This window comes from Tursiops truncatus, chromosome 19, assembly GCF_011762595.2.
Source record: "Tursiops truncatus isolate mTurTru1 chromosome 19, mTurTru1.mat.Y, whole genome shotgun sequence".
In the NCBI taxonomy this organism is placed as follows: domain Eukaryota; kingdom Metazoa; phylum Chordata; class Mammalia; order Artiodactyla; family Delphinidae; genus Tursiops; species Tursiops truncatus.
The window spans coordinates 11,938,116-11,956,337 of NC_047052.1; the positions used below are offsets into that span (position 1 = coordinate 11,938,116).

At 39.4% G+C, this 18,222-nt stretch overlaps 1 long non-coding RNA gene across 1 annotated transcript in view; it reads right to left on the minus strand.

Annotated features, from left to right (window-relative positions):
- Nucleotides 1-232: 232 nt before the first annotated feature.
- LOC117309106 (uncharacterized) overlaps nucleotides 233-18,222 on the minus strand; it is a 54,236-nt gene continuing 36,246 nt past the window's right edge. Inside the window, exon 3 of the long non-coding RNA XR_012328265.1 lies at nucleotides 233-358. This is a non-coding gene — a long non-coding RNA (uncharacterized lncRNA). The remainder of the gene's footprint in view (nucleotides 359-18,222) is intronic.

An 18,222-nucleotide genomic window follows, 5' to 3' on the forward strand; every position in this document is an offset into this window, starting at 1 on the left:
ATAAGCTTTGTATTGAAGCTCACTTTAAGATCACAGTTTTATTATCTGAGAAAAGGATAAAATTTTGAAATAGAATATCTTCATCAAAACTTGGGAACAATTTCTACAGAAATTGTCAATTAACTCTTGCATATTGTCTGCAGGTTTCTATCAGCACAAGATGGATCTTGATACATGTTATACCCGTTTTAAGAGCTGGAGAAATCAAGTCACAGGTAGTTCTTACTGTTTATGAGATCTCACAGCCATCTGCCAAAAATAGAAGGAAGGGCTTGCGGTGACCATTCTTCTGCTTTGTAACTAGAGCGTAGTCTCTCCAGGAACACCTTATATTTCACCTCATCAGAGTCTATCTCCACTAAGAGAAAACAGATAGCGCAGATATTGACAATATGAATGACCTCAAGAAAAAAAATTACAGACACTGCCGACATGTGTTAAAGAGTTTATCAGGATTAAAAACTGATTCATCAGGGAGTTCCCCGGTGGTCCATGGTTAGAACTCCACACTCTCATTGCCGAGGGCCCTAGTCAGGCAACTAAGATCCCACAAGATGCGCAGTGCAGCCAAAAAAATACTGATTCAACAGTTTAATTTCTCAGTAACTGGATTAGTATCTGTCCTCTAAATAAATCTGCTTCTAGGGTGACTGTGCTCTGATCAGTTATAGGTAAAATATGTTCAATAAAAAAATTGAGGTGGGATTGTTTCTTTCAGATAAAAGAGTGGAAAAGTCCTAGAGGCAAAAGGCTAGATATAATAGGAAGCTAAGTTTGATAATTCAACTTTATATGGCAGTACTCTATGGGAAAAAATACAATTTAGTAGGATTCAATAAATAGTTTTCTTAAATTAAATTATTTGTTAGAATTAAGCTGTGTTCTGGGTTTTTAAATCAAAGTGAATATGCTGTAGTAATTGGGGATATGAGAAAAAATACATTAACACTACTTGGAACATAGTTAACGTGTCTGAATTTGTGCCAATACCTGTTTGTAAGAGAGAACAATTTCTAGTAGATGAAAGTTGCCAATTATGTTTTAATAGGTTCATATACAATGATAGTAGAATTGTAATACTGATTTTCTTCTGAATACTCCAATTTGCACTGTTTTCCTCCAACAATTTCTGCTTCAATGACTGTATATTGATCTCCACTATGTATTATTTTTCCTTAAATTAAATACTCTGTTTCTAAGTTGCAGGGGAGGGGGAGTACACACACGGAGACTAATCCAAATTCTGGTGAAACCACCTGATCTTTCATCAGTTTGCCACTTCATTTTCAAACTAATTCCCATGACTTTTTTGCCTCGAATGTTCAAGAATTGGCTATCCAATGTATTTGTATTTATTCACCTTGCTTTCCTTCATATTTGATCTTTGTTTCTTGCTTTGAGTCATTTCACGACTAATGAATTCCTCTACCTTCTATGTGAGACAAAGAAAGACAAAATAACATAAGCTACTGTAGTAGTGTCAAAGGAGAAAAAAATAGAAAGGTACTAAACTGTTGCTCCAAAGGTCAGTGCCAGCTAACCCCAGGTCCGTCGACTTCCTTCAGCACTGCCCCGGGTATGAAGAACCCTTGACACGCAGCTCTACCCCTGCCCGACTCAGAGATGGAGCCACTTCTGCCAAGCCTGGCTGTGTATATGTGGAAATAAACGCAGGCGCACCATGCCTGTGAGGTTGCAGGTACTCTTGCTTCCCCAGGACAGGAAAGCCTTGGACACAGCCTGATTACTGAGCATTCCCTTCATTCCCTCCAAATCAACTTCTTCTAAGAAATACAGCTCTGCCTTCTTTTCCTGACTGATAATCTGTCCCAAGAGGGTCTAGATTCTTCCTCCCTTCCTGCTCTCAAATGGATAGATTTCCAACAACATACCCAGCCAGCTCCCACTACCACTCTTGCCTGCTCCCGTCTCCCAGGGCCTAGAATTTACACGTGTACCATCAGGCACTGTTTCAGAGAAGACATACCGGTGGGAAATCTGCACCATCCACTCACTACAACTATTTCCACCACCTAGAAATCCCGAGAAGGCACCCTGTGGAACGCCATCGCTGGCTGGTGTTACCAAACCAGGTTTGCTTGCCCTGCTCGCAGCAAGCTGAGTGCTGAGATGCCGAGCTTTGCAGCAGAGAAAAGGTTTTCTCACAAGGCAGCCAAGCGAGTAGATGGGAGAACAAATCTCAAATCTGCCCCCGCCAAGGTGAGGGGCTCAGGATATTTATGGGATATAGCTGAGGTGTGAAGAATGTGGGGAAAGGTGATTGGAGATAAGAAAAAGATGAGGTACTCCTGTGCAGGCACAACTAAGCTACATGTTTCTTCATGGGACACGTGTTCAGAAAATAGCAGAGTTAGCACGCTCTGAGGGTGGAGTTTTGGGCCCTCTGATGTCAAAAGGTCACCAATCAGACACTCACGAATGCCCAGTTGGAGGGTTGGTGGTCCCAACTAGTCTTAACCATCTCGAGCTCAAACTGGACACAGCTGACTCCAAGTTCCCAAAAAACAACTGGGGCAAGCATCTTATTATTTAAGCTACATGAGGCTTGGAGGACATGCAAGCTTTTTGTGGCAACGATTAAAGCCAGCTTGATCAGTGACGGCAGCTTACACGTTTAGTGGATCTAACTGATGACTATCCTCAGTTTCACTAGAATACTCTTCTCTTCAGTCGTTCCCTCAAGGACAATATTCTGGAGACGTAGCCACTTCATTGAAGGCAACACAGCCTTGGGTTTGTCCTACTAATTACCCCCTGCCCATTCCTGGTGCTCTCTGCACCCCTCAGCAGCCAACTTTCACAGTCCCGTAACAGCTTATACATTTTAGGTTGATTTAATTTCACCTTTTTTGTTCTGTTTCTTATTATTCCAGATAATCAAAATGTGTCAGCAATTATAGTAGTCGCTGAGAACTGATGTTAGGTTTCTCTACAGTAAGTTTCTTTTTAGCAAGGTTGATAAAATATGCAATAAAACTGTGTACAAAATATTGATCCAGCCTCTCTATGGGTCTACGAATGCTTTGATGAATATGAAGAAGGCCTGGAGGGATTGCAACTATCAGAAAGAATTAACCATGCATTGATGTCTTACTTGGTCCTGTGATAAGGAAACTGGGGATCCAAAAAGAATGCATAAGGTCACTCTGTCTTAATCGTTGCTGCATCCCAAGTACCTGTCACAGTACCTTGCCATAGTGGGTTTCCATAAACATTAGTTGAATAAAAAGTGAATGGATAAATACAGGATCTCATGCCTGAATTGAAATTATCAAAAATAACTGAATAAACATCAGTTATGGGAGAATAATGAAAAAATAGTGAGGTGCTACCTAAACAAGTACTATAAAAGTGAAAAGAGAGAATACGGTATAGTGAAGAAGTTAGAAAAGAGTACATTGAGAATTTAGACCTAATTCAGCCTTAAATTTGGGACAAGGTTTAGCATCAGGTAGAGACAAAGGCATTCCTGGCACAGGGAAGAGAATACATGAATATGTGCAGGTGCATAGGAGCATGGATCAATGAGAAGAAATGCTCTGTCGGAGTAGAAAATGTGTGGGAAATACAGATAGATGGGTGGATTGAAGCCAGAACATGGAGATCATTAAAACTCAGTCTGAGGAGGACTTGGAAAAGCACCAGAGAAGTCTGAGTCTGGTCAAGCAAGATGTTTTTTGTATGTCAGGACATTAACTTCCTCTCTATTTCACTAAGTCCATTTTTCCAAAAGACGCGTATTTCTTTCTCATGCTCTGAGTTTGACAGAAGACCCCATGATAGGTGGGGCAGAGCAGGGGGTAAAGAGCTCATGGTAAACCGGGAAAAGAGAGGCACAATCAAGTAGAAGACACGGTAACTTGGACAATGATGTTGTCAAATCCTGGTTCCCCAAACTATCACCAAAGCATCTACTAACAAAACAAAGCACAGTTAATTTCTTACCATGGTAAGGGAGGACACTAGGTCAGCAGGGTCTTAATAATGTCCTCGAGAGGGAAGGACAAAGTCGGTATATTTATTGAAATTTTGAAGTCTGGTTTAAAGCGGGTCTTACAATGTGGAGGCTTGATTACGACTGGGCAGGAATCATGACATAAGAGTTTAGGATTAGTAATAGTTAAGGACATAGCAATGCAAGACTTTCGAGGCAGGGATTCAAAGAGTCTAGTGTAAACTGTCCATGGATGCTTTCTATTAATGAGTTGATAGAACTCTCTGGGAGTCCTTGGAATGAAAAGTAAACTTATTTACAGCTTGTATCCTCCAGGGAAAGAGTCTCTTGAAATACTGAAGTTAAGTCAAAGACAGTGGGATAATAAAGTCATGTTAATGTACATGGTAAGGTGCATAGATGGCTTCTATTCTGAGTGTACATGCATGCAAAGAACACAGGAAGCAGAACCAAGGGAAGAGGGCTGAGACCTGCTCAGTAGATTAAGAAGAGTCTTCAAAGAAGAGGTGGCCTCTGTGCCATGAGCTAAAAAATGAGCAGAGTTTGATCTGTGTACAGAAGGGAGAAGGGATTCAAGGAAAGGGCATAATGTAGTGTAAGAAAAGGGGTGAAAGAATGTGTCCGGTCTGAGGGACTATCTATAGATTCCACAAGCAGAACCCTTCACTATTGTTCTAAGTTAGAAATTGATGCACTTCTACTGTGTTCATTTTAACGATTCAGAGTATTTTGTTGGGAAAGAACTTTTTGCATAAGTTAAGGATGTTTTAAATTTTCCTGAAACTACTCTTGTGTTTTGAGATGAGCTTAAAAACAAATAATGATTTGGGGATGTAAACTTAAAATCATGTGGGATTTTTTAAATATACTTTTTTAATAAACAAATTGTTGAAACACATAGAAACTCATTCCTATCTAGAGAGAATGAAAAAGAAAGGAAGCACGGAGCTTCCAGCAGTGTTTGTAGTTTCTCTGAGGTAGTGTAATAGCATTCAAATCCTCCAGGAAAAGAAAGGAAATTTTCTATACTACCAAAAGCCAGAGTCGAGACCATTTAGCTCTCTCTTGCATGTCAGGGAACTTCTGGTAAATTAACCTAGAAATAAATCCAAAGGGATTATGATTGCTGTGCTTTATAATAAAAGAGATGGCCTTAAGGAGATTTAATCAGAAAATAAATTTCAAAATCTAAAGCATGCTTTGATGCAAGAACACCGGGAAACCAATCAGCATTTGATGCTGTTGTGTAGCCTTTCCTAGAAAGCACCTTATCCCTTTGGTGCCTTTGTCTGATAAAGGTCAGGACACCCCTATGTGGCCCTTTCGTGAGTTGGTCAGACCCAGGTCCCCCAGTCAGTGATGAGCACAGCTCAGATTCAACAAGCTGCAAGCCTGCTAACCCCACACCTGAGAGCCCAGACAGATTCAAAACAACCAGCTAATTAAACCTGGAGCACCAAGCTATCATCATCCAAGATTCATGGGCATCCAACAAGCAGAAGAACTAGCAACACGGCATTCGGCAACAGCTGTCACCTGCTATAATATTCTTTAATTATCTTCAAATCTCTAAGAACTGACAAATGGGTGACAAAATGCAATTTTCTGTGTCAGGAAGCGAGAGACAAGCCTGTGTTACTTTGATGAGAGGAAATACTGTAAAATCATCACTCTCAGCTCTTCTTATTGGGGAGAAGGGGACTGTTGTCACTCAATTCTTGTCTGTAAACACGCTCATTACAGGACGCCTGGAGGGACACTTTCCTTCTTTACAAAGATTGAAGAAGAGGAGCCAGAATGGGTTCTGGGCTATGCTGAGCTGTCCCCCATAGGTTTAGCACGTCTTTCAAATTCAGCCCCAGCTCCAGCGCTAGCCCCACCATGGTGCTTATGTCCTGTGGACATGCATTCCTAGTGTGGACCCCTAGCAAAGCCAATCCAAGTTCCCTGGAATCAAGTCATGCCTCTTTCCACAGATTCCTCCCGGTGCCTGTCCAAATTGTGACCTAATCCCTCTACATTGCAGTGATGTTTATTTCCATTAGTCACTAACTTCTGGTCATTACATTCTACTAAATGTTTGTGATAACATCCTTTGTCCCCTTGAGGCAAGTTTGCTTCTATCACCTACACAGCTTTGCCAGCCTTTGTGTGTCAAAAATGTCCATGAGGACACAAAATAAATTGCAGAAAGAAGGTCACTATGGAGTAAATAGCTCTTAACAACATCAGCTAGAAAAACTATATCATCTGTATAGAGTAGTAGGGCACTCATATGCTAAGAGCACTGTACCACTCATGGTTCTAGAACATAAAAATAGAGAAAAATATGGGCTAGCTCACATTGGCTGAAAGTATAAGACAGCCCCTAAAGTTTGAGGAAAACATACATTAACAGTGTGCTACAACAAACTGTTATATACAATTAAAACTGATACATATATATAGGTTTTTTTTTAGTATTTGAGAGACAAATGACCACTCAACATGATGTTACCAGGTGCTGACAATCTAAAAGGATAATAATTCTCAAAACATAAAGTGTTTGTGACTTGTTCTTAAAATGTGCATAAATATATTAACACAGGGAGAAATGATTGAAAGCTCTGGTTACATTTCTGAACCATCCAAACAAAATTTTTATATTAAGATTTAAATTAGAGTGTCAAAAGCTGATCAGTGAACGTTCCTGTCTACTAGTTATAGTATAATCATTTAAATTTTGTATTTAAAATTATTTTATGCAATTAGCATATTATTTTAAATGTCAATTAATACAATAGTTAAATTAGTCTGTTTTTATGATCTCTGAGATGTAAGTTCTCTGGGGATAAGGACAAGATCTGTTAGGTGATCTTGTTCATGGTACTCTGATAACCAACATTTGGTATTTGATCATTTTAATAATAAAGTCAAGTGTTTTCTCCAAGGCCATGAAGTCAAATTAATTTTTTTCTTCTTTATTTTCAATCTTATTATCCACACCATCAATGCTTCTCACCTTATCACTTCAGAGCCCACAGGTCAAGGAATCTTAGTGTCCAGTACATGATTAAACCCATTAACTGAAATGGCACCTGAAATGGACATGCCACTAACCTAAAGAGATAACAGGGGGCTTCCCTGGTGGTTCAGTGGTTAGGAATCTGACTGCCAATGCAGGGGACATGGGTTCGAGCCCTGGTCTGGAAAGATCCCACATCTTCGTTGCCATGGAGCAACGAAGCCCTTGTGCCACAACTACTGAGCCCACTTGCCACAGCTACTGAAGCCCGCGCACCTAGAGTCCATGCTCTGCAACGAGAGGCCACCACAGTGGGAGGCCCGCGCACCGCAACGAAGAGTAGCCCCCGCTCGCCACAACTGGAGAAAGCCCACGCACAGCAACGAAGACCCAAGGCAGCCAAAAAGAAATAAATAATTTTTTAAAAAAAAAAAAGAGATAAAAGGAGATCATTATTTTCTCCAATCAACTTCCACTGAAAATGCAGGGCAAGGCAGGAAGTCGATCTAGAAGAAGGTACAACATCAGAATGCTGCCCAAGCTACCACCCAAAAAACATCTATATTCCCAATTTACCTATTTTACTTAAGGCAGAAAAAACTTCTGGGGATTAACATACCCATTTTATACATTTAATGTAATTGGAGAATATTAAAGCTAGAAGAAACCATCGTTTCATCTCTAAAAACAAGAGCAAAAGTACAAGAACCCTGATTCCCAAAGAAACAAATTGCAGCTTCTAAAACATGGACATTTAAATTACATATCACAGCCCCTTTGGTTCCTTTCAAAATAGAATAGATAAGAGGAATGTGACAAGGGTCATATACCTCCCCTTTCCCCATCTCTGCAAGGGTGGCCTTCAGTGGAACTTGGCCATAGACAGGGAGCCCAGACAATGCTGATAATCTAACAAGACTGAAGAAAGATTAGGGACTTCCCTGGCAGTCTAGTGGTTAAGACTCCACACTTCCACTGCAGGGGGCATGGGTTCAATCCCTGGTTGGGCAAATGAGAACCCACATGCCCCATGGCTCAGAAAAAAAAAAAAAGAAGAAGAAGAAGAAGAAGAAGGATTAGATGGTACAAAAGATATTCTTTCACCATGTGTCAAGTCAGTCTCAATAAATTTATTTTGTTTTCCATTGTAATTCATTTATATTTGTGAAATAACAATGTCAAATATTGAAAACAACTTCACAATTTACTAAACATTTCCATAGACATTCTTTAGCACTGACAGCAATTGAACAGAGGTAATGGGCTGACTAACAGAGATCCGCGTTCCTCGTTCATAGTGCAAAGTTGATGGAAAGAGGTGGCCCAGCTAGGGACCGTGTGATGGAATGTGAGCCAAAGTGATGTGTGCCATTTCTGGGCTCAGATGTTAAGTACTAGGTGCTCAATCCTCTACACTCTCACTCTTCACTACCTAGCCAACTAAATGCAAAGGATCCAGTAAAAGACACCAAGGAGGTCTTAAGAGATAGAAAGAGTCACAGCTTAAGAGGAGATTCACAGATCTGGGATGTGAGCAGGAAGTTACAGAGATTTGAAGATTTTTTGTTTTATTAGCTAGTGAAAACAACAGTGCAAAAAGAAGTGACAATGCAGGTACCAGTCAGTGCCTAACTCACATCAGGCACTCAACAAATGTTGGGTGGACGGATGGATGGATGGATGGACAGGTGGATGGACAAATGGCAGAAGCATTATATTCTAACCTATTAAATCTGAAAATCATAAAGTCCTGCCACAAATATAACACTAGGTAGTGATGTTAATTTCTAACGCATGTGAACTGGGCCAATGATTATTTTTAAAGAAATATGGATGACCTCTAAAATAGTAATGTACTTTCCAGAGGAATATCAGAAAAATTGTAAATGGCACTAATTAGAGACTAAACTAAATAATGTGATTGTCTCAAATCATCTGAAGACTAGTAACCATGACTTTGCCAAATAATTCAGAATAAATGGGGATTGGAGTACTATTACATAGGTTTAAGAGCATTGGGCTTTGAGATTAGGGAGATGTTAATTCAGATGAAGGTCACAGCGCATACTAGCTGTGTAACTCGAAATGAGCAGTATCCTCCCTAAGCTTCACTTCCCACATCTGTAAAATGTGAAAATGGAAGTAGAAACCTTAGCACAGTGGCTGGCACATAGAAGACGCTCAATACATGCTAGGCTATTATTCTTGAGAGTGAATCTACATGCTGTTTTTGTTAATTAAAATATATTCAAGTTACTCTGCCACATGGCATGTAATTTCAAAGATACTAAACCATAGAAATCTTTAAAAGATTCCTCCAATTTTCAAGCATGGTTAAAAGACAGTCAATAACTAACTCTCATATTGCAGAACTGGAAGCTTTTCAAGGGTGGCTATCAGTGGCTGCAGTATGATTTTATAACTGCTGGGCTATTCTTTCTAAAATACAAATTTAACTTGTCCATCCAGTGGTTGCTAGCCTCTACTGGATATCAAGGTCCATATTCATGACATTTTCATTCTCACTCATTTGTTTCTTTTCTCTCCAAATGTGCTTCCCAGTGCTCCTACCACCATCTTCCAAACAAGCCACAATTTCTGCTTTTGAGCCTCCCCAGTTCTGTGAACCACTTTCCTCCTATTCTTTAATCTCCTGAGCAAATATCAGACTCAAGGTCACACTGATAAAGCCTCTTGCAAACTTTATATACTCAGCAAATGTCAAGGCTCTTGGCTCTCTCCATCTACTTCTACCACAATGGATCTCTCCTCTCTTTGGATTCCTAGAGCATATATAATCCACATAAAATAGAGTATTGGATCCTATACTCTTGTATACTCATATTTAATTATTTCAAGTTTTTTTTTAGTCCTCTTAAATAAATAAGATTGTCAATTTCTTGGGGGCCTTAGTATCCTCATCTATGAAATGAGGGTATTGTATTAAAGATGTCTTGGCTTCTTCTTACTCTCAAATTCTTATGATCTCTCGGGTCATCTTGTCTGTGAAGCCCAAAGCACTGAGCACAAATATGGGTACATCTTAGCTCAGTCACTACAAAAAGAGTTAAGAGAAAAGATAAGCCGTACTTAACAAAATTCAATCAAGGTCAGATCTAAAGTGAACCTTTTTTTGTATACATCAGCATATAGAATAACATTCACAAAGATTTTCTCTTGACAGGTTTAGCTCTAAGGTAAGAAAATTCATGGGATTTCTTTTCTTTATTTTTGCGAAATTGAGAGGCAACACAGGGCCAGGCAGCCTGGTAGAAACTTCCTTGTGCCTCCGGAGGAAGTACCCTATTTTCAAAGCCTTCCTCGAATGGTCCGGGATTTCTGCTGCCCTCACAAAAACTGACTCAGACAGAATTCCGCTTTCTTCTACTTTCCTCATGCTCAAAATTGATTTACCGCGAAACGAATAAGACTGAGCTTTCAGGGGCCCTTATTTGAGAGAATTTTAGCAATGTGTCCACGTGGTCCAATGTTGTACAATTTGCAAATGTAAGATATTTTATTATAATTAAATGACTGCTGTCTCTTTCTACCCTGATTTTCCCCCTTTTAATTCCCTTTGCTGAAGTAGTAGTGTTGTGCCCGTGGGCACATATGAAGTCCAGGTAAAAAGATGTAAGTTTGTGATAGGTAGTTGGGAACACCGTCAACTTTTGTTTAGTCAAATGTTTTCACGTGGTTCACCATCACTTCCATAAAGTTAAGCTATAGCTTGTCCAGTAAGTGGCAAAGCTAAGATTCAAACCTAAGTTTGTCTGATTCTAACGCTACCATATCATATTATTTACTCCTTTCATATTCTTTGGGATGTATTAACAAGTCTTTGATTCCGTAATTTAAGATATGATGCTCTATGCTGAGCAACTTAGCAGCATCTGGCACTTCCTCCCATCTCTCAACCTGGCGCCAACAGACTTTCCTAGCCCTAACATCCACCACTGTCCTACCTGTACAAACAATTCTATCCACGTGGGATTCTTCGTTTACAGACCGTGCTTTTGTTCATGATCTTTCCTTAGGCTAAAATGGTCTTGACCAATCGCATTTATGTAAATTCTTATTAATTTTTCCCTAAATTGACATAAACCACTGACATCAATGAAAAGAATATATAACTCATATTATGCCACTACTATAAAGGCATCAATGAAAAACTGGGTCATGATTGTTGTCAAATTTAAGAGCTGTCCATTGAAAAAATCTGGAGACAAAGATCAAGCCGGTAGTACTAAACACCTCTAGCACCCAGGTTTTGCTCTCTAAATGTAAGTAAATGTTATTTTTTAATTTAAAAATTAAAGCACCTTGGAAAAAATTACTAATTACAGGTCAGGGCAGGAAATATACAAAACTAGATAATCTTTTGTCATAGCTGCAAGCAAAAAAGATTTCTAACACTGCAGTTGTCCCCCCTTATCCAAGGTGTCACTTTCTGTGATTTCAGTTACTCCCATGGTCAACCACAGTCCAAAAATATTAAATGGAAAATTCCAGAAATAAACAATTCATAAGTTTTAAATTGTGCAACGTTCTGAGTAGCATGATGAAATATCGCACCATCCCGCTCCATCCTACCTGGAATGTGAATCCACCCCCATTGTCCAGCATATTCTCCCCTATGCTGGTCACTTAGTAGCCATCTGGGTTATCAGATCGACTGCCCCAGTATTGCTTGTATTCAAATAACCCGTATTTTACTTAATAATGGCCCAAAAGCACAATAGGTAGTGGTGCTGGCAATTCAGATATGCCAAAGAGATGCTGCAAAGTGCTTCCTTTAAGTGAAAATGTGTCTCAAGTTAATGAGGAAAGAAAAAAATCCTATGCTGAGGTTGCTAAGATCTACGGTAAGAATGAATCTTGTATCTGTGAAACTGTGAAGAGGAAAAAGAAATTCGTGCTAGTTTTGCAGTCGCACCTCAAACTGCAAAAGTTATGGCCACAGTGTGTGATAAGTGCTTAGTTAAGATGGAAAAGGCATTAAATTTGTACAATAAGATATTCTGAGGGACTTCCCTGGCAGCGCAGTGGTTAAGAATCCGCCTGCCGGGCTTCCCTGGTAGCGCAGTGGTTGAGAGTCCGCCTGCCCATACAGGGGACGCGGGTTCGTGCCCCAGTCCGGGAAGATCCCACATGCCGCGGAGCGGCTGGGCCCGTGAGCCATGGCCGCTGAGCCTGCGCGTCCGGAGCCTGTGCTCCGCAACGGGAGAGGCCACAACAGTGAGAGGTCCGCGTACCGGAAAAAAAAAAAAAAAAAAAAAAAGAATTCGCCTGCCAATGCAGGGGACACGAGTTCGAGCCCTGGTCCGGGAAGATCCCACATGCTGCAGAGCAAATAAGTCCGTGCACCACAACTACCGAACCTGCGCTCTAGAGCCCGCGAACAACAACTACTGAGGCTGCATGTCACAACTACTGAAGCCTGTGCACATGCTACAGCCCATGCTCTGCAATAAAAGAAGCCACTGCAATGAGAAGTCCATGAACCGCAATGAAGAGTAACCCCCACTCCCCGCACCTAGAGAAAGCCGGCGTGCAGCAACGAAGACCCAACACAGCCATAAATAAATAAATAATAGAAAGGAAAAAAAGATATTTTGAGAGAGAAACCATATTCACATAACTTTATTACACTATATTGTGGTAATTGTTCTATTTGTTATTGTTGTTAATCTCTTACTGTGCCTAATCAATCAATTAAACTTTATCATAGGTATGTATGTATAGGAAAAAACATAGTATAATATATGTGACCAAAAGTGGGGGTCTGACCAAAAGTCACATATAATATATGTGACTCAAAAGCCAATAAAGAGGCAAGTTTGGTGGAAAGGAAAGTTTGCTTTATTTTGGATGCCAGCAACTGGTGGGGGAAGGGCAGATCCCTGTCCAAAGGCCAATTCCCCCCAACTACAACCAGTGGGCAAGAGCATTTATAGGTTGAGGGAGGGGGCTACATGCAGAAACATCACAGTCAGCTCTGACAATCATCTTGAAATTGGTCATGCAGGGGTCTGACCAGCATCATCCTGATTGTTTTAAGTATTGATACTATTAATCTTCAGTTCCAGGGTCGGTTTGTTCCCATTTTCTTGAGGCCAATTCTCAGAATTGTGGCAGCTTATGTCATGGCTACAGTCTGGTCATCATGTAGTTAACCTCTTCCACCTGGTGGGGGTGTCAGTATCTACAGGACAGGTCCCAGGATGTGGCTCAGAATATTATCTATAGCCCTTGAGGAGGAACTAAAGGTCCTTAAATGTGCTTAATGACTAAAGTATTATTATTTAGTTTTGTTGGACTGTTTTCTTTTGTTTCTGCATTTTCCCACTTCTCTGATTAAACTTATTCTTTGGCTAAAGTTTTTCCACAGACAAAAGGCAAGCGGAGCACATGGGGGTGGGGGGAAGGACCATAGGGTCCTGCTCCATTTCATATATATACAGAGAGTTTGGTACTATTCGTGTTTTCAAGTAAACACTGGCGGCCTTGGAATGTATTCCCCATGGATGAGGAGGGATTTCTGTATTGAAGTTATATCACAAGAACAGAGGAGTCAATTTGAAGAGGCTCCAATTGACCAAACAAAGTACTGATAAAAATAAAAATACGTCAGATATGTTAAACTGCAAAGAATAAAAACACTCCAAAAATGTTAAAAATTCATGAGTTTGAAATGTTACTAAAACAGAAAAAAGTAAAACCTTCATTAGTCACCTTTAAAAAATGCTAAGGAATCAACTCTTTTTTCTGAAAACTGGTAAATAAAGCAAATAAATTAAATATTGAATCTGCTTTTCTTTTTTTTTCTTTTTTTAACTTTTTATTTTATATTGGAGTATAGTTGATTAACAATGTTGTGATTGTTTCAGGTGTACAGCAAAGTGATTCAGTTTTACATATACATGTATCTATTCTTTTTCACATTCTTTTCCCATTTAGGTTGTTATATAATATTGAGCAGAGTTCCCTGTGCTATACAGTAGGTCCTTGCTGGTTATCTTCTTTTTATTTTGGCTGTGTTGGGTCTTCGTTGCTGCACACGAGCTTTATCTAGGTATGGCGAGCGGGAGCTACTCTTCATTGCGGTGCGTGGGCTTCTCATTGTGGTTGCTTCTCTTGTTGCGGAGCACGGGCTCTAGGCACACAGGCTCCAGTAGTTGTGGCATGCAGGCTCAGTAGTTGTGGCTCCCAGGCTCTACAGCGCAGGTTCAGTAATTGTGGCGCATGGGCTTAGTTGCTCCGCAGCATGTGGGATCTCCCCGGACCAGAGATCGAACCCGTGTCCCCTGCATTGGCAGGTGGACTCTCAACCACTGCGCCACCAGGGAAGCCCACCAGATACTTTATTAGGAAATTTTTCTCTCTATGGAATCACTCTAAGTGCTATAGGAAGAGGAAATGATTGAATAGGAACATTTGCAAACTCCTAACGAAGACAGGCAATGGTCATGAATGACTTCAAGCAGTCCCAAAGAGAAGACAACCAGACACCTTGTACCTGATGACAAAAATACATAACACCATTTACGAAATACTTTTGCCAATAATATCAAACCTAAATCAAATCAAGCTTCTCAATATAATTATAAATATTCTGGAAAAAGAGTAGACAGAAGAAGACACTGTGTGACATCATTAAAATGCAATTTGTAAAATCCAAACAATAATAAGGACAATAGATAAGTGTATTTTTACACCATTTTTTTACACTTGTATAACCAACAAAAAATAAAGATGTTTTGAAAATATAAAAAGGCAATATAACAAAAAAGAACCTTGGTTTACTTGTGATATTATTATCACCTTAACAAAGAGATTCTCTCCTTGAAAGATTATTCACCAAAAAATATCTTGAAGAATGAATTGTATTGGTGCATTTATACTTAGTCACAGATTATAGGCTCCTTGACTTAGGGTCCTACGAACAGAGAAATTCAAGAATGAAGTCTTAAAGGCTATTGTCAATGGAAGACCTGATAGTAATAAGTAAAAAGTGTCTTTAAATTTATATCTGAAAATGTTACACACGGAAAAAAACTTATAAATTTGCAAAACTCTCATTTAAATTTGATATATACATGTTTAAAATCAGGTCCAAATGTATTTGTGCTAGCCCAGCTTCCTGCAGGTCCCTATGGCGTGCAAGTCACTGCTGTGCATTGTCAGGGCAAATTCACCTTCGTATACAGCAAGGAAGCAGCACCAAAGAGCAAAGGCAATGGATCTGAGTCCTAAAGCAGGAGGCTGAAAGTCGTTGGCAAGATGTAAATAAGTGTCATGCATGCTGACTCATGTTAGGACCTTCTGGTTTTTTATTCTATTAATTCTATTTCATTATTTAACTCTCTTTTGCATAACCAAAAAAAGATATCTTTGTAAGTCTTTGGCACCATCTTTTGGACAACGTGATTATTTCAAAACTGAAATTTGTTTCAATGAAAAGGATTTCTGAGTACTTTATAGGCAAATTGAAATCAGACATATTTTTATGTATTTTTGGGTTTTTTTATAATTAATAGGCTTTACTTTTAGAGCAGTTTTAGATTTGCAGAAAAATCCACCAGATAATACAAAGTCCCCATATACTCCCCTCCCACACTTAGGTGGTGCAGTGGTTAAAAATCCGCCTGCCAATGCAGGGGGACACGGGTTCAATCCCTGGTCCAGGAAGATCCCACATGCCACAGAGCAACTAAGCCCGTGTGCCACAACTACTGAGCCTGCACTCTACAGCCCACAAGCCACAACTACTGAGCCCATGCACCACAGCTACTGAAACCCACGCACCTAGAGCCCGTGCTCCACAACAAGAGAAGCCATCGCAATGAGAAACCTGTGCACCACAACGAAGAGCAGCCCCTGCTCGCCTCAACTAGAGAAAGCCTGCGCACAGCAACGAAGACCCAATGCAACCAAAAATAAATAAATTTTTAAAAATCCCTTGTGCTTCATCCTTCCTCCCTTCCCCCCAACCCCTGTAACCACTAATCTTTCTACTGTCTCTATAGTTTTTTGTGTCTCTGTAGTTTTCCACAGTGACAAATAGTGGATAATAAAATATGTATCCTTTTCAGACTGCCTTCTTTCACATAGCAATATGCATTTAAGAGTCTTCCGTAACTTTTTGCAGTTTAATAGTTCATTTCTTCTTGTCACAGAATAATACGGATTCCATTGTATGGATGTGCCAACGTTTATCCCTTTCCTATTGGTGAACATCTTGATTGCCTCCAGCTTTGGTAATTATGAATAAAACTACCATAAACATTTCTGTGCAGGTTTTGTGTGTGTGTTTATGGAGTTTTCATTCGGGTAAATGCCAAGGAGTTTGATTGCTGGATTATATGGTAAGATAACGTTTAACTTTGTAAGAAACTGTCAAATTGTCTTCCAAAGTGATTGTACCATTTTGCATTCATACTAGTAATGAATGAGAGTTTCTGTTGTCTTCATTCTCACCAGCTTTTGTATTGTAAATTTTTGGGATTTTAACCATGCATATTTGGGACAAATCCTACTTGGTCATGATGTATAATTTTTTATTCATTGTTGGATTCAATTTGTTAATATTTTGTTGAGGACTTTTGCATGTTTGTTCAGAAGTGATACTGGTCTCTGGTTTTCCTTTCTTATAATGTTGTTACCTGGTTTGGGGGATTAGTGTAATGTTACCTTCACAGGATATGTTAGAAAGTATTCCCTCTGCTTCTATTTCCTGGATGAGGTTGCAGAGAATTGGTGTCATTTCTTCTTTAAATGTTTGGTAAAATTCACCAGTGAAATCATTTAGAACTATTGCTTTCATTTTTGGAATTTTATTTATTAGTAATTCAAAATCCTTAATATATATAGTCCTATTCAGACTATCTATTTCCTTTTGAGTTTCAGTAGTTTCTGTCCAATTGGTCCATTTTATCTAAGTTATCAAATTTGTGGGCATAGAGTTATATATAATATTCCTTTATTATCCTTTTATTGTCCATGAGATCAGTAGTGATCAGTTTTATCCATTTTTTACTTCATGTATTCAGATGCTCTATTGTTAGGAACATGCATATTAAGGATTGTTAATGACTTCTTGGAGAATCAACCCTGTTTTAATTATGTAATACCTCTTTTTATCCCAGATAACTTTCCTTGTTCTGAAGTCTGCTTGGTTTAAAAGTAACACAGTTATTCCAGTTTTGTTTTGATTGATGTTAAGATGGTATAACTTTCTATACCCCTTTACTCTTCATTTATCTGTACCTTTATATTTTAAAGGGCTTACTTATAGACAATAGGTAGATGGGCCTTGTTTTTTTATCCACTTTGACAATTCCTGTTATTTTAATTGGTATATGTAGACCATTCACATTTAAAGTGATTATTGATATAGGTGGATTAAAATCTACCATATTTCTATTTGTTGCACTTTTTATTGCTCCTTTGTTTTAATCTTCCCCTCTTTTTCTGCCCCTCTTGTTTTTTGGGGGGTTTTTTAATTTATTTACTTATTTTATTTACTTATTTTTGGCTGTGTTGGGTCTTCACTGCTGCACGCAGGCTTTCTCTAGTTACGGCAAGCAGGGGCTACTCTGTTGCAATGCGCAGGCTTCTCACTGCGGTGGCTTCTCATTGCGGAGCATGGGCTCTAGGTGCGCAGGCTTCAGTAGTTGCGGTACACAGGCTCGGTAGTTGTGGTGCGCAGGCTTAGTTGCTCCACAGCATGTGGGATCTTCCCGGACCAGGGATCAAACCCGTGTCCCCTGCATTGGCAGGCGGATTCTCAACCACTGCACCACCAGGGAAGCCCCTGCCTCTCTGGTTTTAATTGAGCATTTTATATGATTCCATTTTCTCTGCCCTCCTAACATATTATACTTCTTTTTAAAATTTTTTTTCTGGTTGTCATAAAATTTACAGTATTCATTTACAACTAATCCAAATCCACTTTCAAGTAACACTATACCACTTCATGAGTACTGCAGGTATCTTGTAATAGAATATTCTCAATTCCCCCTCCCGTCCCTTATAACACTGCTATCACTTCACCCTATCTACAATCGCCCAATATGTTGCTATTACTTGAACAGCTATTTATCTATTGGATCAATTAAGAATAAAAAAATAAAAGATCCTATTTCACCCTCATATATTCCTTCCCTGATCCAATTCCTTTCCTTATGTACATCTGAGTGCCTGACCTACATCATTTTCCTTCTCAGAACTTCTCTTTAAC